The 25,969-nt window shown below is 46.1% G+C and overlaps 1 pseudogene; it reads right to left on the reverse strand.

Annotated features, from left to right (window-relative positions):
• Positions 1–12,009: 12,009 nt before the first annotated feature.
• On the reverse strand, positions 12,010–25,969 carry LOC144118387 (uncharacterized; annotated as a pseudogene).

The raw sequence follows: 25,969 nt of genomic DNA on the forward strand, positions 1-25,969 counted from the left end.
TCTACAAGAGGAGTCAAAGGTATCTTGCTTGTCGATAGATATAAATTAAAGGACTTATTCTACAATATTCCATAGAAACATGTACTTTTCAGGAGGACACAGGGGCGCAACAAAAACACACGGACAAGAAGTAGACAGGGACGAGCGCTTACTATAGTAAGCGCTCGTCCCTGTCTGTAAGCGCTCGTCCCTGTCTACTTCTTGTCCGTGTGTTTTTGTTGCGCCCCTGTGTCCTCCTGAAAAGATATGAACCAACACGCCCAAATACAAGTACTTCTGAAACATGTACTTGACGTGGTGGAAGAAGCAATTGCTGAATATGGTGAAATGAAATTTACGAATGAAGGCGGCGTTAGCAACTTGGATTTTTTGGCTCTGATAGCGAAATACTTTTCTTCTCTGTTCATCGAGTTCGGCGGGGAAGTGTGCACCCAGAAAGAAGGGATAGGTACTGGCAGTTACATAGCGCCTGTGCTCTGTGACTTGTACCTGTCCAGAGCAGACTGACTGCATGCTGAAATCTTGAAGCCACTCGGTGTCGTTAAATGTTTCACATATGTTGATGATTTCTTAGTCTGCTCTCGTCAGGGAGGCGTGAGGGAAAGCTTCATACACGACATCCTGGAGCGATTTGAAACAGCGCACCTTGGACTTGAGTTTGCGCATGAAATCCCGAAGGGCAGAATCCTGCAGTACCTCGGCATCTCAGAGGGGCAACATTTATGCTTGCACTTCAAATGTAGAAGCGAAAAGGGACTGTTGCCGTTTGATTCGGTGCACTCGAAGCTCATAAAGCGCTGAATTGCGATGTCTTCCTTCACCCAGGCAGTGAAAAATTCCTGTCATCACAAAGTTAGTGACAGCATCAACTTGCAAGCTGAACACATGAAAGTAGCAGGCTAGCCCACACAGATGTTTGAATCAGTGGCTGATAGTGTTCTAAATACAGTCGTAAAAGGGAAACAAAAGGGCAAAAGAGCTGGACAAAAATAAGAGGCCGGTTGTATTGCCTTATGTACATGCTGTCTCACATAGGCTGAACAAAGTTCCCGAAAAGCATATTGTGGCAGTTGAGTTGTTTGCACCAAACAAACAGAGAAGTTTGTGTGCTAAAGTGAACAACCAACAGCCAAGGAATAGTGAGAGCACCTGTGCGGTCAAGCACGCGACCAAGTTTGTGGCATGTAACTCCGGAGTCGTGCACTAGATACCGTTATCATGTGGCAGGGCATATGTCGGCCAGACGAGACGATGCCTAAATGAACGGCTCCGGGAGCATTGAACGTTATGCGGCTTGGCTCCCGCATCGTGTAATCTGGCGGCGCATTCCTCCAAGTGCAAAAACTGTAAGCCATTGCTTGATAGCACCACTGCAATCCTTCGATCCCAAGATAAAATGCAAAGACAGCTATATGAAGCATTTTGCATGACGTCTGAGAAGGAACGCACTGGCGTAAGCGACCCTTCGGTACCACTGACGAAGCGAGAGTTTAACTTTTTAAGGAAGTGAAAAGACTACATCCTCCACGCAACGCCTGTCAGCAGAAGAAGATTAGACAACCCATCTCCATGAAGCTACTTGTTTTTGTGTCCCTTCTTTTTTCATCTTAACAGTTCATACAAAACTAATTTCCCACGCAAGAAAATCAGTTGATAGTTGGCGCCGTCGGTATGTGTCGTTCTTCTTTGTGTAAACAATGAGTAGTGCAATAAAAATGTAGATCTCAAGCTGGGCAACTCTGAAAACCAGTCTGCAGACAGAACTATTTGGCCGTCCCGCAGTGCGTAAGCCTCGCGCCGAGCAACGCTTCCGAAGCCGGGCCCAGCAAACCAGTGAAAACTTCACCAATTATATAGAAGATGTCGTCGACCTCTGCAAGCGTGTCAACCCTTCTATGAGCGAGGCCGACAAGATCAGACATTATGAAACGCATTGAGGATGATGCCTTCCAGATGCTCGTCGCCAAGGGGCCCCAGACTGTCTCCGGTGTCATCGGTTACTACCAAAGCTTTGATGAGCTGAACAAACAGCGCCTTTCTACCCGGCGTTCAGGCTTTCAGGAGGCCACACTTTCCAGCTTGGCTCACCCAGGGGGCGGTGCTCTGGACCAACAGTCGCTCCTCCAGCGCATCCAGCAGTTTGTATGTGAGGAAGTCGCACGCCAGCTATCTTTGTCTAGCTGCCCGCCTAAGCCTGCGCCGTCGCTCACTCCCAACCTACTGCGTGTCATCAAGGAGCAAGTTGCTGAAGTCTTGCCAACTCGTCCTCAGCCACTCCTGATCGCGGCTCCTCTGATGCACGCCGATGCCGTGGTGCAGTCGCGGCACTCAACTGCTCCCCCTCTCTATAGGCCACCTACCCGGCAGTTAGAACCCCAGCGATCTGCAAGCCCACCGTAACGCCCGGTTGCCCGCCCGCGATCACAGCCGCAACCACTCAACGCCAGGCACACACAAGACAACAGCCCTATTTGATATTCCTGTGGCGTCGCTGGCCACGTGGCTCGTATGTTTCGCAGTCGTGACCACCGTCCCTACGATTATAGGCGTGAGCCGACATACGACCTACCACCGTCGTCCTCGCCTGCATAACACGAGCCGCCTCCGGATTCTTCTTCTCCTAGTTACCAGCTCCGGTCCCACCGCTCGCTGTCTCCTGCCCTCCGTTCCCGTTCTCCGATGCTCCGCCGCCAACCCGCCATCCAAGCGGAAAACTAACGGCTGCAGTTCCGGAGGCAAGAACTGCGTCACCAGCGACTCACTCAAGACCTATTTCTGTGCCTGCCAAAAGTATTACCGTGTTCGTTGCGGGAGTCGCCATCGAAGCACTTGTTGACATTGGCGCAGCCGTTTCCGTTCTCAGTCACACCCTCTGTAGCAGACTCAAAGAAGTGACGATGCCCTGTCCTCCCGTTTCTCTCCGCACCGCCAGCGCTCAGGACAATCGACCGTTAGTCGCCTGCATCGCACGCCTGCTCATCGAGAACATTCCCACCAGAATCGAGTTCATCGTCCTCGCCCACTCCTCTCACGACGTTACGCTTGGTTGGTACTTCCTCTCCTCACATCACGCCGTTATTGACGGCGCCCATGCTCAGCTTGACCTGTCGCCCTACAGTGACGCCCCTTTGGACGTGCCCGGTGCTGCTGCCGCTACTGTGGTCATCTCAGAGGACACAGACATTCCGACTTTTTATTCAGTGCTGGTGCCTCTTGTGCTGATCTCTCAGATGCAACTGTCACTTGTACCCCCTCTTTAAGATGCACTGACCAGAAGTCTGTTTTGCTCCCTCATGCCGTGCTGACAACTATTCGTGGCTCCAGCGCTATTTATGTGGCTAACCTGTTATCCTGCCCTGCCACTTTACTCCGTGGCCTATCGCTTGGTAGTGTTGCCTTTCTCGATCCCGCCTCAGCATACCCCGTCGTCGATAGCACGGCCGGCCTTCCCGTCAGCGCCATTATGCCTGTTCCCATCAGCAACAAGTCTGCTGTCGATATTTTTCACCGTTCTGTCGATGCCGTAATGACGTCTACCCAACAAGACTAGCTTGTCGCAATTATGCACCATTTTAAAGCTTCATTTGACTACCAGCAACCTTCCTTGGGCAGCACCACCACCGTTACCCACTGTATTGACAGTGGCACCTATGCCCCTTTGCGCGATCGTCCGTACCGCGTGTCAGCCGCTAAGCACCGCATCATTGACGAGCAGGTGACCGACGTGCTCAAGTGCCATGTGACATAGCCGTCGCACAGCCCGTGGGCATCGCCAGTGGTCCTGGTCAAGAAAAAAGACGGTTCCATCCGGTTCTCCATCGGCTGCCGTCGTCTGAACAAGATTACAAGCAAGGACGTTTTCCCTCTCCCCTGTATTGACGATGCCCTCGACTGCCTGCAGGGCTCTGAGTTCTTTTCTTCATTGCACTTGCGCTCCGGTTACTGGCAGGTGCCGACGGCAGAGGCCGATCGCCCAAAAACTGCATTCGTCACACCCGACGGGCTCCATGAATTTAATGTCATGCCCTTTGGCCTCTGCAATGCACCCGCCACATTCGAGCGCTAGATGGACAGCATACTCCGAGGGCTCAAATCGCACACATGCCTTTGTTATCTAGACGACATTGTGATCTTTTCCCCGGACTTTTCGTCTCACCTCCACCGCCTTGAGACTGTTCTTCGCTGCCTGGACGACGTTGGCCTCCAACTCAATTTGAAAAAGTGCCGCTTCGGAGCTCAGCAGATCACTATTCTCGGACATGTCGTGTCGAAGGATGGTGTTCTCCCGAACCCGGCCAAGTTGCGAGCTGTGGCTCAATTTCCGAAGCCCACTTCTGTAAAAGACCTTCGCAGCTTCGTCGGCCTCTGCTCCTACTTCCACCGCTTTGCCCGCAATTTCGCAATTTCGCAACTATAATCAACCCCTGACCAAGCTCCTTTCCAGCCACGACCTTTAGGCCTGGTCGCCAGCCTGTGATGAAGCGTGTAGGACACTCCGTCGCCTCCTGACCGCTCCACCAATTCTGCGTCACTTCGACCCTCGTTCTCCGACGAAACTCACACCGATGCCAGTGGCGTCAGCCTCGGTGCAGTTCTCACTCAGCGCAAGCAAGGCTTTGACGAATACGTTGTCGCTTACGCTAGCCGGACACTCACAAAAGCTGAAGGCAACTATTCTGTCACCGAGAAGGAGTGTTTAGCCATCCTTTTGGCGATTGTCAAATTTCGCCCCTGCCTGCATGGGCGGCCTTTTGACGTTGTCACCAATCACCACGCCCTCTGCTGGTTGTCCTCTTTGAAAGTTCCCCCTGGTCGACTGGCGCGCTGGGCTCTGCAACTCCAAGAGTATAACATTCGTGTCATCTATCGTTCCGGCCGCAAACATGCCAATGCCGATGTCCTCTCACGCTCCCCTGTACCATCTGAGGAAGTGCCTTGTATATCAGCCCTCCCTTCTTCGACGTTTGAGTCCACTGATATGGCTTCCGAGCAACGCAAAGACCCGTGGATCACTTGACTCTTAGATCTCTTATTTTGCCAATCGTATCGACCTCCTTCCCGTGCTCTCCGTCGTCAGTACCACCATTTTGCCATCCGAGACGAGCTTCTATACCGCCGCAGCTACCTCCCGGATGGTCGCAAGTGACTTCTCGTTATTCCGACACATCTGCACTCCTTCATTTGCTCTTCCTACCACAAAGATCCCCAGTGTGCCCATGCCGGATTCTTGAAGACCTTCACCCATTTACGGCAGCAGTACTACTGGGGTGGGATGGCCCGTTATGGGTGCCAGTTCGTTCAGTCCTGCACCACATGCCAGAAACGCAAACATCCACCTCGCCGACCCGCTGCTCCTATGCAGCCGCTGCTTTGCCCAGCGCAGCCCTTTGAGCATGTTGGCATCGATCTCTACGGCCCTCTTCCCAGCAGATCAAAAGGGAGCCGCTGGATCATCGTTGCCATCGACCACATTACACGCTACGATGAAACGTCGCCTTTACCATCCGCTACAGCCCACGACATTGCATCCTTCATTCTCCATCGAATCATTATTCGCCATGGTGCGCCCAAAGAGCTGCTCAGTGATAGAGGGCCAGCCTTCCTCTCTGAAGTTGTAGAAGCTCTCTTCCAGGAAGCAAACATCGTTCACTGCACCAGCTCTGCCTACCACCCTTAGACAAATGGCATGATTGAGCGTTTTAACCGCACCCTCGGTGACATGCTGGCTATGTATGTTACTTCCGACCACTGCAACTGGGAGCGCGTTTTCCCTTTTGTCACATACGCTTAAACCTCCGCTGCTGAACCCACCACCGGATTCTCTGCACTTTCTCCTGTACAGCCGTGATCCTTCTTGCACAATGGACCCCATTCTACCTTACCGCCCTGATGCTTCCGAATTTACAACTCTTTGTCAAGCCGCAACTTATGCCGAAGAATGCCGACAGCTTGCCCGGTCCTTCACTTCTGACGCCCAGCAGCAGCAGAAAAGCAACCATGATCCCCCTGCACTTCCTTCCTGCTACCTTCCTGACTCTTTGGTCTGGCTCTGGGTACCCTCCTCAGTTCCCGGCCTTTCCTCCAAACTTGTTAGCAAGTACCAGGGACCCTACCATATTATTCAGCAGACATCCCCCGTCAATTACTTCATCGAACCCCTTACGCCATCCCCTGATCATCGTCACTGAGGCCGCGCCGTTGTCCACACGGCCCGCCTCAAGCCATACTACGACTCCGCCGTCGTCACATCGGCCTAGGCTGCCAGGATGGCGTCCTTTCGCCCGGCGGAAATTGTAAGTCTGGTCTTCGGCTTTGGAATCTTCAGAGGCTAGAGCTCAACGAAGAAGACGACGAGAAGCGTCGAACGCTCCGTTCCTCGTGCGTGCTCTGGACTGACCGCTGCTTCGTCAGTGCCTGAACTTTACTGCTGGTTGTTCGCGACGCAGTGCTTTGTAAGACGTTCCCTATTACATAACAAACATTGTACACAAACTTTTGAAAGTTATCTGCCTCGAATGCGGGAATTGTGGGTTTTTATCCCCAGTGCCACCGGGTACCCACTAGTCGTACCCACCCTCGCCTGGTGCTCGGCTTCACTGGGGGTGAGATGCTTGAAATATGGGTCTGTAACCCCACCTTGAGTACAGGAAATCAACTTGTGCCATGGCCCTCTTCGGCCAAATCTAAGCTTGTGTCCATAAAGTTCACCATCATCATCAGGAAGTTAGAAAACGTGCAAGAAAGAGCAATAAGATTTGTTTATAAATCATACAGATGAGATGTTTCTCCAACCGAGCTCTTCCATCAAGCTTGGTTTCCAGCAATAAGTACTCATGCCAATTTTATATTCCTTGTGTTGTCTCTCTCCCTTTCTGTGTATGCACCCTTGAAATGCATGAATGTTGTTGTTTATGTTTTAATTTTCACGCATTATGCAGAAACATTTTAGCATTTAAATGAATGTAGGCGTAATAATGATGCATTCAGGCGCTTTTTTTTCCCCGAGTGGTTACAGAATAAAATGTCCAACCTGATGTAGTTAAAGGAACGCTGAAATGGTTTTGATGGCCATATTCTACATTGAGCTAGAACGTTTAGTCAGTGCTGTGTTCGTCTGTTTCCTCGTCTCTTGTGCCTGTCTATGTTCACGCTGTTCGATGCAGGACACAGCATATTATAAAGCAGCAAATTTATAGAGGTGGTCTTTCTGATTATTCAAGTCGAACTGTAAAAGTTCTGCATGAACCCTATAATTTACAAATAGTTTTTAAAATTGCTGCTCACAACCGATTAGGGCAACACCTCACCACGCATTGTTAGCCATCTCTACTCCGCTGATGCAGAGTGGGGAATATGGGTGAGCCTCCTCATTGAGCATTTTCAAGTGATGTGGGTGGAACAGGGTTCAGCAGGGCATGTCAGCATGTACTGAGCAGGGAGGAGACGGATCATGCTGTTTATCACTTATGTCATTCAATATATTGGCACCATTGATTTCTTTGTTAATTGCTTCCACATGAATATCCACGATTTTATCCATTTTTATTTCTTCATCTGGCTAATTTACTGCTTTTAACTGGTGTTTAATACTTTGATTCCTTTTCTATTTTGCCTTTTATGAGCTTATTCCTTCTCTATGACATTATGTCCAAAACTGAGGCTGAATTATGGTACTGATAAATAACTAAAAAGTAATAATAAGCACTAGTATTGCAATACTGACTGTCTGTAGGTCGAAATAATGCTTGTGCATCCTTTGTGTCAGGTTATTAAGAAAATACGAATTCACCATGGCAGAACAAAGCAACGCTTGTGCCCCTTTGTACCATCCCAGAGGAAAAATAAATTAGGTTTCCAACTGGTTCCAAATGGCACACAACCGGTTGAAATTGGAATTGTGATTACCATTGCTTAGACCGATTGGACTTTCTATACAACAAATGGTTTTCCAAGTGGCTCCAAAAGGACTCAAATGGGATACAGCTAGTTACAATAGGAAATGTGGCTGCAAATTAATACTCATTGGCTCGAATTAAGTTTTTCAACAGTTTCATTCGGACCTTTCTGACGGAGCAGTGCTGCGAATGCAACACATCTGCATATTGTTGTTTTTGTAAAAAAATTGTCAGCAGCTTGACCTGCTAAACTTTCTTCTTCGCTTGCACCATCCACTGTAGTCGAGATGAATAAGTGTGCTCAACGGTCGAGTGCAAATAGCTCAAGCATTACAGTCCCATAACTGAAGTATATAAATCTAACAGAGTATATCCAGTGCATGTAGTAAGTATGCTGGTGCTGTGTGACTATACAGAGTTGCTAAACATATGTAAAGGAAGCCAACAGCCACTAAAAACCAAGCAGCACAAGGAAATGTCTATTTTTCTTTTATGTATATTTGCGGGATTAATCAATGGGATATTAATAGCATTATTATTTTATTGCTGAAAGATAACTGATTAGTAAGCAGAAGAAAAAAACAGCTATATGCCACCAGTGGGATAAAAACCCATGACTTCGAATGTCTCGTCCAGTGCTCTACGAACTGAGCTACGGTGGCGAAGGTACCACTTCTGCTTTCGTGGGTATTTATGTTTTGTGCAACCTAACCTTGAGAGTAACCTGTGGTTTGTGTGCCATGTAAAATGGTTTGTTAGACTTAATTTCCATGAGAGTTTGAATTTCTATGATTTCATTTCGCCTCACTTGAAAAATGAGAACTTCCTGCACAGCTCTCCAGTCCCAAAATCATTTCCTTCTGCTTTATGTGAATGTTACAAAAAATTTAATGTGGCACGAATATTTGCCAGCATTTAGGTCAATATGTTGTCAGAAGTTGAAGAAAGCCTGTTTTATATTGAAAAACGAAGTCTAAGAAGCTTGCAAGTTTGTCTATTATATATGAAGACTATGTTTATAGCTCTGAGGTGAAGCAGGGAGAACTGAGCATGGAGTGATGACATTAAATGTGTCTGAGCCTTCCTGAAAAACATCAGCACTCTTGGTCGTGAGTTGACTGGCAACCTTCATGTGAAGGTATTGGACTTTCTGTTGTGGGCCACACAGATGCTGAGATTGGAAGTTAACCAGTGGCACATGCTGAGATTGGAAGTTAACCAATGTGCCGTATTTTTAATTTTTAGTGAAATTGAATAAACTGCCAGCAGAACCTTTTCAAATTCGTTTTGAGGCTTAAAGTAGGGAAGACTGCCTTTATCAAGGATGTGTCTGGGTGGCATGACAGATTGGGGGAAAAACTTGAAAGTGTGAACACAGTCATTGTCCTAGGCTATCTTTAATTTCAAAAGCTAAACCAGACGTGGAATGCAACACATTCTGTGAAGCAGTTTTTCGCTAACAAGGCATTTGCTACACTGTAACAACTTCGATAATCACTAGATTTTGTTGTCTCTTCTCTAAAGTGAAATGTAGCTTAAAGGAAAATACTTTGAATCGCGTCATGTAGTACAGAAAATGGCAAATGTATGCACGATATCTACTCAAATCTAGGCTGGCCCTGATTCTAAGCCTACACCCTAAAGTAAAAGGCCTGAGAGAAAAAGAAAACGTTCTCGAGTGTAAGCCGGCTGAAAAAAAAATTTGAGGACGTGAAGGCCCTTCTTTGGTCAGTGCATGCATAAAGCTGGTCACTCTGACGCTTTCAATGACAAACATTGTTTTCATTCTCGGCGAAGTGTCGTCCGGTTTGTTGAAAGACAGCACTGTAATGACACCTCCTGCTTACCTGCTTAGCATCATTATGTTGGTGCTTGGTCAGTAGAAAACTTGGACAATTGCTGAATGGGCTCACGCTCCCCAATCTCGACATCATGCGAATGGTAAACTTGGTCAGAATGGCAGCCAGTCTCTTGTGCTTCTGTTGGCTTCGGCTAAGAATAGTAATGGCTACAGCGCTACCTTGTGGTGGAGGCTTGTGGTGGTGCTGCTTGCATGCTGATTTCCAGTTTTGATGAGTTGTTGTGGTTTGTGGTTTATTTATGCATTCTCGAATCTAAGCTTACCCAAGTGTTTCATTCCCTGTATTCTTATAAAAACTGTCCGCCTAGACTCGAGTGCAGTACACAGCTGAGAGAAATTTATTTCCTCCACAATTTTCTTAATAAAAATGGGAAACAAAACTGCATCATTTCATGAGTGTGTGGCTGGTATATTCAAAAAGAAAAGCACTGGAACTGTGGAGTGAATTTTGATATGTGTAAATAATGAGTTACACTATTAGTCTCATTCTTTAAGAGACAGACAGATATCAATCAGGAAGTTTTGCTATGTTGAAGAAGGTAATGGATAAGCCTGTAGTTGCAAAGGCACTATTGACTTTTTGCAACTGCACAACAGTGGGACGTTGTAGGTTTATAGGAGATTCATTTCAATAAATTACTGTACAGAGACAAATAAACCTGCATCCAGCTGAACATTCTGTTGCTCAGTGTATTTAAGCTGCGACTGAACAGTTCCATAGCAAATACATATTTTTATATTTCATTTCAGTAAAGCAGCATGTCAATCCTCAGCAGCATTGATATCACCCTTGCTTTTTTTCAGCAATGCATTTCTCTCAACAGCAATGCTTTTTCTCTCAACAAGCAAAACAAAAGACGTAAATACATTTAAAAAATTTACATCTCCACTGATGTGCCTTACTGCAACGACACATTGCAATACAGTGCCTAAGCCTCACCAGAAGGGACAGCATTTAACTCAAAAAATGTAAAGAAGTGAAAAGGGCATCTCCTTGTAATCTACCCAGCTATCAGACAACCAGAGAAAGAGAAAAGCACTGAACTCTTCATATGGCACTTCTTTCAAAGCAGGAAAGTTCTATTACATCCGCAGTCACCAACAACACAACTGTTTGGGAGCGAGGTAAAAGTGATGGTTGCAATACAGCAAATAGGTGGTTATTCACCTGTCAAGGTTCAAGCCTCCATTTTTTTACACAAACTGTATCTTCGGGCTCTGCTGTTATGATTCTACGTGCTGCGGGTCACACGCTGTGGGCCACAAGACGTGCTGTGCGTCCCAAAGCACAGGAGTTCCATTTTTTGGCCGCACAGAGCATCACAATGCCTGCATTTGGCGTTTCACAATTTTTTTCTCCCCAGACGGGGTTCATGGATATATGTATTAAGAAAAGCTTTATACTTGTGTGTTAAACTTGTGACGCAGATGGCAAGTCAGAAGTTCTGGCCATTGCCGCGCCTTTTTGTCTGCCAATTTTTTTCTTATTCTGATGTTCAAAAACAATGATCAGTCCTGGAAAATGTTGAGGCACTTTTCATGGCACTCCTCTTGTCATGTTATGCTTTATGCGGATTCAGGGTGTCCAGAATAATGTCGTTTATTCATTTTTATTCATTTGTGCACAGAAAAAAATTGCCTTTCATGGCACAATATCTCGCAAAGCTGCATGTTGAGAACATTTTGATGTCAAAAAGAAAAGCACTCGAACTGTGGAGTGAATTTTGATATGTGTAAATAATGAGTTGCACTATTAGTCTTGTTCTTTAATAGACAGACAGATATCAATCAGGAAGTTTGGCTATGTTGAAGAAGGTAATGGATAAGCCTGTAGTTGCAAAGGCACTAGTCTTATCCATTACCTTCATGTCATTCATTTCATGTCATGTCATGAAATGAATGACATGTGCTACCTCTATTGGCAGATTAGACCTGCACATCATTCATGTCGACAGCCTTCCTTCTTCAGGAAGTGACGTTAGCACCAATGTGTGGCTGCAAAGGGATGTCGGATCAAAAACATGTATCCTTGAGGCCCTGCCATCTTTGGACGGTTTCAGAGATATAGATGCGTCATTAGCAACGAAGAAATTCTATAGGCAAACTCGCGTTTGTAAACACGCGCCTCATTCAGGCGATGCGTTTTTGAACTAAACGCATTTAAAAGGCTGCGTTCTGCACCTTGCATTTCTTGCAGCCCCACAAGCACGAGTTTGCCTCGGGTGCTTACTTCTGCATTCGTGAGCAGTGTCTCTAGATCAGCTTTGGTGTCATTACAGTGGACATGACAGTCTTGAAGCTGTCAGGCTTCTGGATGCGTCCTTTCGGGGCTCCAAACGCGTTAATGGCGTTGTCGCAGTCTGGCTGCACGGCATACAGCTGGTTTTGGACGGGCCGGTGTTCCTGGAGGTCGCTTTTGCGAATGTCGCGCCACTCCTCGCCGTCGATCATCTGTTAGGTGGGCGACAAGGTGATGGCTGCGCTGGCCAGTTTGGTGCCAGGCCGGGCCATTCAAACGCCGCTACCCGCGCTGCCCACGCTGCGCCGTGAGTGCTGCTGCTGCTGAGGGCTGGCGCTCCCTCATCTAGTGGTGTTTGCCGCCCAGGAAGGACAGGTCGATAAAAACACTTCACGACTGGTTAGTTGCTCGGGACATCCAGTGGCACGGCTGGCATGGCAGGCAGGTACGCAGGACCCGTGTCGTGCTTACGACCGCGCGTGCTTTGTGAGCGCCGCTCCGATATCGGCAGAGGGTGCCGACAGTCGCAGACAAACGGACGATCGCGACGTTCTTGGCGCATTGGCCGTGGTGCCTGCGCTAAATGAGTCCGAAGCGTGGGTCACCATCTTGTACATCTTTATTCCAGCGCCGCTTTGCGAGCACTGAGCACAGTTCGGTTTCGAGTGTGCTCGACGCCCACACGAAGCACGGGTGGTTGTAAGCATAAAACGGGCCTGTACCACACAGCAAGCACTGCTTCTACTCATTCCTACTAAGTAGCCTTTAGGGACTGGGCTAATGATTTGATGGTCACCAAGAGTACGGAGGTGGGAAGAATTTTCCTGTCGAGATTATGCATATTTATTCATTTCAATGCCTCCAAGGCCCCTGGAAGCATTACAAAAGGGTGTGGAATTTATGAAAAATATCTGTATGTGTGTAATTATAACACCGAAATTGCGGCAATACACAGACAAAAAATTGAAACAACAAAAATAACGCGGTAAAATGCAAGTTACTGGGAGTAAGCCTATTCTTTGAGAGCATATTTGAACAAAACAGAGTCGGTAATTTTGGCGATTGAGGTGGACAGGTGGTTTACTTCATTGCTTGTTTTAGGAATAAATGAGTGGAAATACGCGTTCACGCGACAAAACGGGATGCCAACATTATGATTGTGGTCTCTACGGGGTGAAATGTATTCAGGTTCAGAGAGAAGAGCTTCTTTAAGATGGCGATTGTGATGATAAATTTTGTGAAAGAGAGATAAGCGCGACACTTTTCTTCGTAAGGAAAGAAATGGAAGGTTCAAAGTGGCTTTCATGTTTGATACACTACATAAACGAGAATAGTTGTGAAGTATGAATCTTGCACAGCTATTTTGCACAGACACGAACGGTTGAGTGTTACATTCGAGACCAGGATCCCACACCGAGCCTGCATATTCCACTTTTTGGCGTGCGAGTGATTTATAGAGTAGAAGTTTCAGAGCGGACGGTGCCATAGTAAAATTTTGCCTTAAATATCCAATCATGCGATTGGCATTGCTGCAAATGAATTTAGTATGTGTTTGCCAGGACAGATCGTTGGTTATGTAAACACCAAGGTATTTGTAAGACGTTACGTGTTCTAGGGAAAGGTCATCGTTCTGGTAGTAAAAAGGTCAGTGGAAACAGGAGGCGGGTTCCGGGAAATTCGCATTGCTTTGCGCTTATTAGGGTTAGGGAGCATGTCCCAGGTGTTACACCAGCCGGATATGCTGTTAATGTCGGACTGAAGTTGGGCGAAGACAGAGATAGAATAAATCGTTCTGTAAATTATACAGTCATCTGCGAACAATCTAATAGAATAGTTAATATGGTCAGGCAAGTCATTAATGTAGATAAGGAAAAGTAATGGTCCCAGCACAGAACCCTGGGTGCGCCGGAGTAAACTGGAGAAGGAGTTGAATCAGAGTTCTTGGCATGAACAAACTGTGTTCTGCTGACAAGAAAATTTTCGATCCATGATAAAAGGCTGGGATCAATGTCAAGCCTGCTAAGCTTCAAACAAAGTAATTGATGGTTAACAAGGTCAAACGCTTTAGAGAAATCTAGAAATATGCAGTCGATGTAGGATCCAGAGTCTATGGCAGCAAGAAGGTCATCAATGAAAGATATGAGCTTTGTCTCACATGAAAACGATTTGCGAAACACATGCTCATGTGGCGTAAAGAATGAGTTATTTTCAAGAAAATTAACCCGATTGGAATAGATTATATGTTCAAAGATTTTGCATGGAACGCCAGTTAAGGAAATTGGCCTGTAGTTAGTGCATGAAAGCGCGTCACCGGGCTTGAATAACGGTACCACCTTGCCCACCTTCCAATTGTTTGGTAACACAGAAGAATTAAAAGATTGAGTAAACAGGTTAGAGAGGATTATGGATGAGTATACATCGATACTCTTCAACAACTTCGAATTATTACCACCTTCACCCGAGGACGAAGACTGTTTTAAGTCCTTAATTAAGTTTTGCACACCGACAAAGTCAATATGTAAAGGGCCCATTGGAGGAAAATTCATGTCATCAATAACAGACAGGGAACAGACTGCAGTCGCAAAATATTAATAATAATTGGTTTTTGGTGGAAAGGAAATGGCGCAGTATCTGTCTCATATATCGTTGGACACCTGAACCGCGCCGTAAGGGAAGGGATAAAGGAGGGAGTGAAAGAAGAGAGGAACAAATAGGTCCGTAGTGGAGGGCTCCGGAATAATTTCGACCACCTGGGGATCTTTAACGTGCACTGACATCGCACAGTACACGGGCGCCTTAGCGTTTTCCGCGTCTCGTCTATCCCACGCACACTGGTCACCTGTCGCAAAAAGATATTTGAAAATACTTCATTAAGCGCATCGCAACATTTTTCACTGGGAATAACACCATTTTCATTGGATAAAGTTATCATGTTGAATTTTGAGCCTCTAATAATGTTCCAGAATTTTTAAGAGTCTGTAATCAGTAAAGGAGGCAAAGCCTCTTGAAAAAATTGTTGTTTATCGCTCTTCATAGCACTCCTGTATAGAGAGTTAGCTATCTGATAGACAGCCGAGTCATCGTGCCTACTGATAAATTTTGCCTTGCGAAACAATCTATTCTCTTTATTTAGTAGCCGTTTTAAGGAAATGTTGAACCACAGGGATCGCTGCTTACCCGATATGATACGTTGGGGTATGTATTTGTCTGTTAACGAAATGACTTTCTTTTTAACAAAGACCAGTTTTCCTCGAGACTACGTGCAAAAAAATTCGGTAGGTATTCATCCAAAAATGTTCCGAGTTCTCTATCGTAGCAAAGTCTGCTTTCTTGTAATTTCTTATGAAGTTTGGTGCTGGCGTGGGGCGACTCACGGTTCCTGCAGATGAGAAAAGAATAATACTGTGGTCGCTGAGACCCGGTATAAAAGTGAGTGAATGAACAACATCGGGGGAAGTAGCCAAAAATAAGTCTAGGATACTGGAACTAGTCGGGGTGGTTAGGGTTGGGTGCGTTATGATTTGCGAGAAGTTGAAATCAGCGCACACGTTTAGAAACGCTGTGGTTTCAGATGACTGGTCTGAGGCAAACGGAACGGGGGCGGACCAACTTATTTAAGGGTAATTAAAATCACCCAGCAGGAATATAGGTGAATTTGGGAATCTGATGACGATATTATTTAATACATCATGAAGATTGGTTTAAAATGGACAAGGGGCAGACGAAGGCGGTAGCATGCGCAGAAAACCACGTCATGGTGGTTAATGCGCATACATGCGCCCACTGTTTCTAAGGAGAAGACAATAGGAATATTAAAACGTATAGGAACATTAAAATATGTATCATAAAAATTAAATAGTAATGAAGTCTCACATCGCTAAAGACTTGTATTTTTCGAATTTAGGAGAGAAACTTGTCAGAGATACCAAAGAATTTTGGAGATATGTGAAGCGTAATGGTAAAGATGACAGCTCAGTACCTGCTCTGAAAAATGATGAGTTAATCATCTATGATGATGAGGCTAAAGTTGAAATGTTTAGCCGTTATTTTTCATCTGTGTTTTTGCCACCTAGTTCACGTTCTGTCTGTTTTGCATTACCTCTTGAAATAGATTGCATGCCGGAAGTTACTTTTTGTGTTAACGGTGTGCGTAAATTATTGAAGGATTTGAATCAGGCTAAGGCTTGTGGCCCTGATGACATTCCTGCCGCAATTTTAAGGAATTGTGCGGATACATTATGTCTGTATTTCACCCGGCTGTTCCAGAAGTCTCCTAATGAAACCGACTTGCCTGCTGATTGGAAGGTAGCGCGTGTCGTGCCCATTCATAAGAGTGGTATGCGAAACTCCATTCAGAACTACAGACCCGTTTCCTTAACCAGCATAACCTGTAAAATTATGGAGCATGTAATATATAGTTGCGTTATGGCCCATCTCACCAAACACAATCTCTTATGCACTAGTCAACATGGTTTCAGGCGTGGATTTTCCTGCAGTACGCAGCTGGTGGAGTTCGTTCATGATTTGGCATCGGCAATCGATAAGCAACAAATTGTGTACTGCGTTTTCTTGGATTTCCGCAAGGCATTTGATGTTGTCGCGCCCAGTCTTCTTCTCTCCAAATTGAAAGCATATAACCTGAATTGTAAAGTAATTGCGTGGATTGCAGAATATCTGTCGTTACGAAGGCAGGCTGTTGTTCTGAACGGTATTTCTTCACAGTATGCACCAGTTACGTCGGGAGTTCCCCAAGGCTCAGTATTGGGACCACTTTTGTTTTTGCTGTATATTATTGATATTTCAGTTGGCATACAGTCTTCATTCAGGATGTTTGCCGATGATTGTGTTGTTTACAGAGTAGTAAATTCCACTTCTGATTCACAAATCCTGCAAACTGATTTAGATACTGTGGCAGACTGGTGTGTACGTTGGGACATGTCCTTAAATATAAACAAAACTGTTCACGTCACCTTCACAAGAAAACGTGCTAATCATCCGTATAGGTATAGAATTAATGACCTTACTCTCAACATAAGCAAGGCATTTAAATATCTAGGCGTCTTTTTTACATCGGACTTACGATGGAATAAGCACATTAATTATATTGCGAATAAGGCAGCGTCACGTTTGGGTTTTCTACGGCGGAATTTTAGCCATTTACCAAGTAACTTAAAAACACAGCTGTATTTCAGTTATGTACGCTCCATACTTGAATATGGATGTGTTTGCTGGGACCCACACACATCTGAGTGTGTAGGAAAATTAGAGAAAATTCAGAATAGGGCAGTTAGATTTGTTCTTGGTAATTATAATTGGCAAGTTAGTATGACGGAAAGCAAACGAAAACTTAACTGGCAAGAGTTGAAGGACCGTAGAAGGTACATAACATTGAAATTTTTCCATGAGATTTATTATTCAAACACTGGCATAAACCGCGAACAATATATCCAGGCCCCTCATTATATATCAAAGCGACTGGACCACTGCTTGAAGGTCAGAGAATTTTCTTGCAAGGGTGACGTCTTGCGTTATTCTTTTTTTGTTAGAACTGTTCGAGACTGGAACAGTTTGCCATCGAGCATTGTATGTATTACATCTAACGAAGCATTTTTCCATGCACTGCAATAATTGCTTTATACCTATAAATGAAGTCTGTACCCCCCCTGCTGTAATGCCCTGCGGGGCGATGCAGGTAACTAATAAATAAATAAATAATATATATATAAATATAATATATATATATATATATATATATATATATATATATATATATATATATATATATATATATATATATATATATATATATATATATATATATATATATATATATATATATATATATATATATATATATATATATATCTTCCTTCATATGTTTGTCAAACGAGCGCCTTATTTTCATTTGCTTTGTCTGCTATATATGTATATATATTTCCCGCCAAAGGTCTGGCTAGTAATGCCAGCAGCATAAATCGCCAGTTCATTGATACGGCGAAGTTTAGGAACGGACCATTTGCAGGCTGTTGGCTTCTCCACAAAGGATTTTTTCCGGCCATGAGATTTCATTGCCTGATGGCACTCTGGCTTTCATTCCTCGAGACCGAAAGGACGAGACACCAGCTTGATCTTCGTAAACTGTGGACGGTCGCCAGCTGCTGTTCTTCCACCCCATTTTCCTGTAGCTTGCCCTCAGTGATCGAAAGGAAAAATTCGCACGCACGTCCGCGAATCCTGGAAGAGGCTACTGAAAGAATGCAAGGACACGTGCCTCTCCGCACTCTTTGCAGTGCTAAGTACGACCGATCTCGAGTGCCAAACGTGCGCTGTTTTCGCGCTTCGCGCGACATTTACCGCTCCTTTCCTCTCCTCATGACCACCCCTCATCGTAAGGTGACGCGAGGCCCAGCTCAGTTTTACTGGTGCGTTTTGTTACCTCTTAGAAACAAAAGCTTGTGTTTGGAAAAATCTTGCGAAGAGGCCGACTTAAAAGATCCCGTTAATTGCCAATTGTCATATATTAACGGAAAATCGAGTTTGCGACCGGCTTTCGAAGCTACCTTTGATGCGAACTTGTTCTTCACACTCTGCAAAGGGGTTTGTAAGGCACTGCTTTTTTTCCTTCTCAAATAACTGCTTAATTCGCTTTTGACAGTTTTGAACTGATATAGTATATATTTGCCGAATGGTCTCGGTGACCAACTTTAGCTGCATACCCAGGGCTCAATGTCTTTCTCAAGAAAACAGGGGACCTCTCATGCGCGTAGTCGTTCTCTGTTTTGTCTCAGTATATGTACATATAAACACCAGACGCTTTAAAGCATACCTCACGGTAGCTTGCTGGCAACCGCCCTGCAAGTAAGACTGCTGCAAGTGGAATTTGCTTGGTCAGTTGTTTTCCCCTGGTGGTCTTGTCTCAACGTCAGAGCTAGTGGAAGAAACCTCGTCACATCGCTGAGTTCTGAATTTGGTGTTCAAGGGGCCCTGCTATGAATTTGAGCCCGGAGTATATATCGATGTTCAGGCTGGTAAGCGTGCGGCTGCACTCTGTGACAATGAGGCAAACAACCTGTTCATCCAGCCTGTTCTAGACTTTTCCAACTAGTCTGCACTCAATTATTTGCATACTGGAAATAATTGTCTTGAAAAAGTCACTCCTCGCATTTCTTTTTTCAAGGCAGCCTTATTACTCCTTAGCTGCCGCTGACCTTGCATCGGTGACTTGTACTGTATACAGTGTCACCAAGTGCAGCGTATACATGAGATCTGTGACGCAGGAAGCGCGTAACACAGCGCGTATACATATTCCACTACAGTAACAGCAATAGCGGCGACACCGTCAAGCTGCACAAACATGCAAAGATGTTCAGTTAACCGCGGCTGCGAACTATAGATGTGGCTTATGCGGCAAAACATAGATTGCGCGTTGCCTGGACATATATAGTCAGCGGTGAATGTCTATGTCCGTCTTGTCGTGTCAGGACTAGAGCGCAGTTACATTCGGCAGCTTGGAGGTCTGCTTGGATTGTTGTTTCATCATTCGTACTGGACGTGATAAGTACGGAGCATGCGCACGAGCGCTATTTCCTTACCGTGCGACTGTGATTCTACTGTGGCATTCTAGCTGACCCATTACGTTCAAGTCTGTGCTTTTCTTGCACAGACAGCTATCGTCTTTGCGCCAACGTCTGCGGCGAAGATTGCGCTTAGCGACGTCTTCATGCACACGCCCACACGCGTTACCACTCCCCTCCGCGTGTCTACGGTAATACGCGCGCGGCGGAACAGCTCGGCGCTCACGTTGCGAAGCGTCGCGAGTCAGTCGTGGTCGAAAGAGTACGGCAGTACTGTTTCGAGTTAGTTGCTATCGATAGCTGCTCGCGCGTTTACTTTCTTTTTTTATGTGGGGGCACAAACACATCGCTCCCGAAGATTGAAGAGGGCCTTCTATAATGCCTTCATGTATTATACACACCTCGCAAGTGCTGAAAGTGAAAATACGGGGGACTAATGCGTCAGTGTCCGTTCACGCATCTTTCAGTCCGCAGGACATCGCGTACGGCTGGTGGCGCGAGCAGCCGCGAGCTTGGCACTGGCATTTGTACTCCGAAACACGAGAGAGGGAAAAATAGCTGCCTGTAAAGCAGTCTTCTTCTTTCGCTACCATGTACAGCGGAAGAGCGTCACGGTGTGTGCGAACTGTGCCGTGTAGTCCCCGCCCAGTAGCACGTGCACCCCGTGCCGTCTTAGCATCTGCTGGCGGTGACGGGTGCAAAACGCCGTTTTCCGACATATATCAGTACCGCAGACGCCTCAGGCGCGCGGTGCGCATCTGCTCGTGTGTTGGTGGTTTAGCTGTGATAGATGTACGCGGGCTGTCGAGCTAGCAGGAATAAAGAACAACTCCGGCGAATATTACGACATTTTTAGTTCGTAATGATATGTTTCCTGGACCTTCCTCTCTGTATATACTATAGCTAAAAAGGTGAGTTGGTTATACTCTTTTAGGGGCAACAATGCCAGAGACGGGGATGAAAAGGTAGTTTTTTTACCGTTAACGAAGTGCCTGGAACGGGCGAAATAAAAACTGGAACCTTCTCTCGTAGCGAGCGCAAAGTGATCATCTACGTGCGGGTATTGCGTGGCGCCACTAACGCTGGGTCGCTCAAATAAATCGCCTTAACCGAGATCACGAAAAGAAAAGCTCAACTTTACCGCTGAAATAAAACGCCGCATGGCTGCGATATTTGGCATAAAAGAAGAGGAGGCTCAAGAAAACGTGCAGTAAATGCTTTGACAAATTTGTGAATAAAAAACGAGACGAAAACGCTCCAGAGCTTTTGCCGCTCCCCACCCCCCTCTGCCAGCACCTCGCTGGTTGATGGTAACTGAGCCGCTTCGAATCATACTCCGGAACTAAACACCGTAGAGTGCGGGACTTGCGTTTCAAGAGATCAGCTCCTTGCTCAGCTGCTGACCACTTTACCTCTCTAAATGGTCAGCATGGTTTAGTATTTTTTTCCCCGCCAGAAGCTATAGCTTGGACGCATTGGACGCACACAGTGACGACGGCGCTGTACATAACGCATGTTGAGAACTGCCTGAGAACGCTCTAATGCAAACAGTGGGCGTGGCCCACACAAACTCGTATAATGCCAAAATAAATGGCCTAGTAACCTGTACAATCCTGTAAGGCGCGCGCTTGTGCCCTTCTCAGCCTGAAAAACGAGTAGAATACGAAGCGCGGAATGAAAAGCAATGCCTGACTTTCAACTGCGGTTTTACTCAACGAAGGCGCTTTTAGAACAGGGTGCCCCACGTATCACTAGCCAAGCTTAAAAGAATTAAAAAATTAAGTGTTCCAGGCATGATACTCAAGCAGTATTGCCGGCGGAAATTCATAGCAAATAGATAAGCAGTATCTTTTCCGCGTACTAATTCAACTTAACATTACTGTATTGATTTTGGTACAGCGGGAGCTGTGTACATGAATAGTTTGAATTGGTAGATTAGTTAAGTAAAATTGTTTGCGCGGGTTTTGTGCCCGTAAGCTTTCTGGGAACCTTTTCTGGTGTGAAAATGTCTGAGTGGTATTTGCTTCGTGAGGGAACGGCGTGAAGAGCGTCGTGCAAGACTTACGGTGGGGCGACTGTCATCCGACAAATCTTCGAAGCTTGAGAGAGTGTTTCATGTTTCCTTTAAGAGCAGGCAAACATGACGCGTATGGGTGTCAATGGACATGCGGAGACTTGCACAAAAGTGTACGTATTAAGTGCAAGCATGATGAATGATTGCAGGCGATACTGCGCTGGGAGCGAGTACAGACCTGACCATTGTGCTTGCAGTTAATATCGCTTCCTTCCTTCAGAATAGTGGCAAGGCTAGTTTGCCTGTTTGTTGGAAACGAACAGACCTGAGACAGTTTAACAGTGCACACTTGTGACCGACTGGCGCAAAAAAAGAAAATAACAAAATGCAAAGAAAAACTGCGCTAGCCGGTGGACACGGAAGGTCGTGCAAACTTGTTATAAATCTGAACTTCCAGTGAATCTTGTAGAGTTGGAAAGAGTGCATATGTGCTTCCTTTGTGTTTATCTGACTGAGCCTATACCTAGAACTTCTAGTCACAGTGCATCAACTTTTCTACAGTTATTTCGGTTAAAGTTCAAGATGCCAAAATTCTCCTTTAGCTAGCTGCAAAGATCATCGGATTGATGCACAGTAAAAATCGCTTTAAAACGACTGCGACGCATCTAGGCTGCATGTATTCATTTTCTTCGCGCGTGTTTTTCTTTCATTTCATTTTTGGAAGTGTGTGCTACCCGTCGAAAACAACGGACCTGTCTTTGCTTTATCTGAATCCCCAACTACATTCATTGGAGAGATTTAGTGAACTGTGGGTGAAAATTATATACCTAACCTGTGGCCGCTGCGTGTGTAGATATGCCTGCCCATCCGAACCTAACTTCAGTTGATCACAAACGTTTGTAGTTACTCTAATGACTGGAGTTTCGGCTGCACTGTAAATCTCGCATTTCTCGCAACGGGTGTCCACAGTATAGGTACTGCTACGAAGCATGCCGAGCATGGCCTCGCTGCTAATGTATGAAACTGTACGTTCCATGTAGAGTTTACCCCTGAATACGACTATGCTGCTGCCCTGAATATTGACACGTGGTAGGGAGCCTTACGCTACTGGATCTGCTCGTTGCCTTCGTCTTTTGCGGACCCAAAATGTTCGCCGCGCCATTTACAACAGTGTGCGCACGTTTGACGTCGGCGCAGCGTTCTTGCTACACGACGCGGGAACTTGGAGCTGCTCAGACAACACGCAATATGCAGGCATAGGAACGCACAGAGAGGGACAGAAGGCAGCCGTTCTCTACCACAAACTACCTACAGTGATTGATTTTCGGCAGGTCGCAAACGGTGCCAACTGAAACAGCCTATTTGATGGATTATGAAATAATTCTTTCCGGCCGTTTCGGCTGAGGTTTAAGTTCTAGGCGTGAAGTTTTACGCTGTTAGGTTGCTACAGGAAGTGGTCCCATCAATCAGGTGGCATTTTTCAAGACCGCATGTGCGTACTCTAGATGTACAGGCTTGATCTAAAGTTCCCAAGCCACAGGATCTGCTTCTGAACCTTGCAATAGGGCTTTTACGGTAGCCCCGAACCTAAGAATCTCATAGAGGGCGAAAAAAAGCCTCATCTGTATCCCTGCTGGCCTTGTTAGCTTTATACGCGCCACAGTTACTTGAATGTACAGCTCAAAAGCAGATCCTGTGACCTAGGAACTTTAAGCCAATCCATCGTCTTCGGTAAACGGAAAACTAAAAACGGCGCTTTCGACGGAACCTTGTCATAAATGTCTGTTCCAGACTGGCTGACCTGCGTACGTGTTCGTTGCGTATATGCTGTCGCTTTCCCCACACGGTAATTCCTCTCGCACACAAGTTTGATTGTGAGGCCGGAAGTTGCCTACCATGCTGTGTTGTCACTGTACTTTCTGCACCGGAAGTTATATTCGAGTGAAGGGTCAGCTAAACTTCTTTCGCGCAATCTTGGTTAATGTTACAGACAAAATTTCACCCCTAAAGTTGTCGCAGTCTTTCCAGTTGTTTCAAGTGTTACCTCGTATGAAGTTTGGCGAGCTTTATTTGCGTTGTTTGAATTTCTAGCGATTTATACTTTTGGAAGCTCTCACTTCGCATGGTCACGCGCGACGAAACATCGACCTGAAAATTTAGGGCTGGAAAAGGATAGACTCCAAGTTCATGGTTAGCTCTTAGTCTGTTTTATTACTAGTGGTCTTGCAACTGTACTTCTGCAGCGGCCGCGTAGCCTTCCGTTGTGTATTCAATTCTAGAATCACTTGAAGCATTTTTTAATACAACCGTTGCCTTTTTACATCTTCACTTCGTACTGAGTTAAAACAGTTTGGCTAGTTTTGTAATGGGAGCAACCGTTTCAGTTGGCTTCAGTAGCTTGCATGTTCGTCTTTATCCTACAGGGAGTGTATATCTCTCTCTCTACGCAACCGTCTAATACGCACACCCAATGCAGCACATCAAAAGCCAGGCATAATGCAGTATTTCTACAAACTGCATAAACGCATCACTCTGAATAGCAAAAGCACTGAAAAAAAGGATTACAAAAGTTCAATATATTTTATATCTCATGCAACTAATATGACGCGGAGCGTTCTGATTTCCAATCAATATCGATCTCATAATCTCCGGCTTGGAAATGAAGGCTTCCTAATGCGAGCATCTCTCTTTGATATACGTCTCCAGTAAATAACCGAGACATTACAAAGCACGTCACCTTGAAACTAAAGTTCTGTGCAGCTCTAAAATAAATATCTGTTCTCATTTTTTTCGCGTGGCCTGTCGATAAGTGCAAGGTGGAAATTAAGCGCCGCTAATTTATGAACAGCAAATGATTTATGATCCCGGCTAAACGGAGTCTTCAGCGACATCAGCGCTTTCATTGGTCAAGACAGAAGCAACGGATGCGAGAGGGGTAACGCTATAGACTCCGGGGAAGTAGCTAGGAGACTGCCTAAGTTAACAGGGAGCGGTGGGGTGCTCTCAAGCATAAAGTGGTCCTTATCCTGACTCCTTTTCCCTGGGGCCTTCCTCATAGTGCCAGCATTGCTCTTCCTCCAGATACACTCTCTCTTTCCCTAACATACAACAGCACATCCAAACGCACGCATATGTCGATATGTCACTGCGCAGCGCCTAAGAAGACACCGTCTAGACATTGTATGTACATGGAGGACGACCGGCCTCGAGTAGGCTGCAAAAATCTATCTTGACATGACCTATTTCGCATCTTTAATGCGGCGTTGGAAATGATCAGCACGAACTAAGGTTTCTCTCACCTGATTGGGTGAGGTGAACACGTCGTTTGCTTCGACCTCAGTGCATTCTTTATAAGTCGCGACGAAGAGAAACGTCTTTGACCCAGTATATATTTATCAATGTGACGGTCGCGTTTCCCACCGCTAAGACGCGCACTTACGGTAGGAGGTTGCCCTGGCCGAGCTTGACGCCTGCCTGCGCGGTCAGCGTGTCGGCGACGTTATGGGTCGAGTAGACGTGGATGGGCGAGTTGTACACGTTGTGCACAATCTTAGGGCCGTCAGCGCCCGGTGTGCTGCGACCGCCGCTGCCTCCGCTGACAGCTACCGATGCCGGCAGGTCGAAGCACGGCGAGTTGCTGCCGGACACCACCTGGTTCGCCGTCTCTTGCTCTTTCTGCAGGCGCGCGGAAACACACGAGTGAACCGGGTTCACATTCCGGGTATCTTCTTTAGCTGCCAACGTCAACTGCGGATACTTCGAGCCTGCTGCTGCTCTAGCAGCCCGCGACTCCGGATTCCAAGGGCCGAAGGGGGCTTCTTCTTCAAAGCGATTAACACGCACCATTCACGTGTTTCCTCACGAACCCCGTAACTTTTGTGCACTGTGCACCGCATAAAGCGTCTTCAAGAGCGGTGCGCACAATAAAGTTTGGAGCTGCATGTTCTGATGAGCTATTTTCTCGCGCTTATTCAAAACATCACTTGTCTTCGGTTCGGACTTTCCGTTTACATGATTTCTTCTTAAGGTAAAAACAAAGAGACATCAAAGCAGACAAGACGTGAGGCACCCCTGGTGCCACTCCTCGGTGTACAGTTACCAACGAGTCATACCTACAGTAAGTTGCAGCATGGTAGCACTTGCCGCAGGTGCGCTCGGCCGTTTTAAGAGAGAGCGCTCACCACATGAAAGATCTGGGAGCTGGGGACTGGTGTTTTGATTAGTAGCCGAAACTGCTCTAACCTTGGCGATTCCATCGGGTTTGTTGAGTCTGTCGACGGGAATCTTCATGGTGGTGAAGTAGGGCTCCTTCTCGTGCGGCAGGTACGACCCGATGGTGACGTCACGCCTTGGCTTCGCGGACGGTGTGATCAGGGGTTTAGTCAT

Source organism: Amblyomma americanum, chromosome 1 (genome assembly GCF_052857255.1).
Source record: "Amblyomma americanum isolate KBUSLIRL-KWMA chromosome 1, ASM5285725v1, whole genome shotgun sequence".
NCBI lineage: Eukaryota > Metazoa > Arthropoda > Arachnida > Ixodida > Ixodidae > Amblyomma > Amblyomma americanum.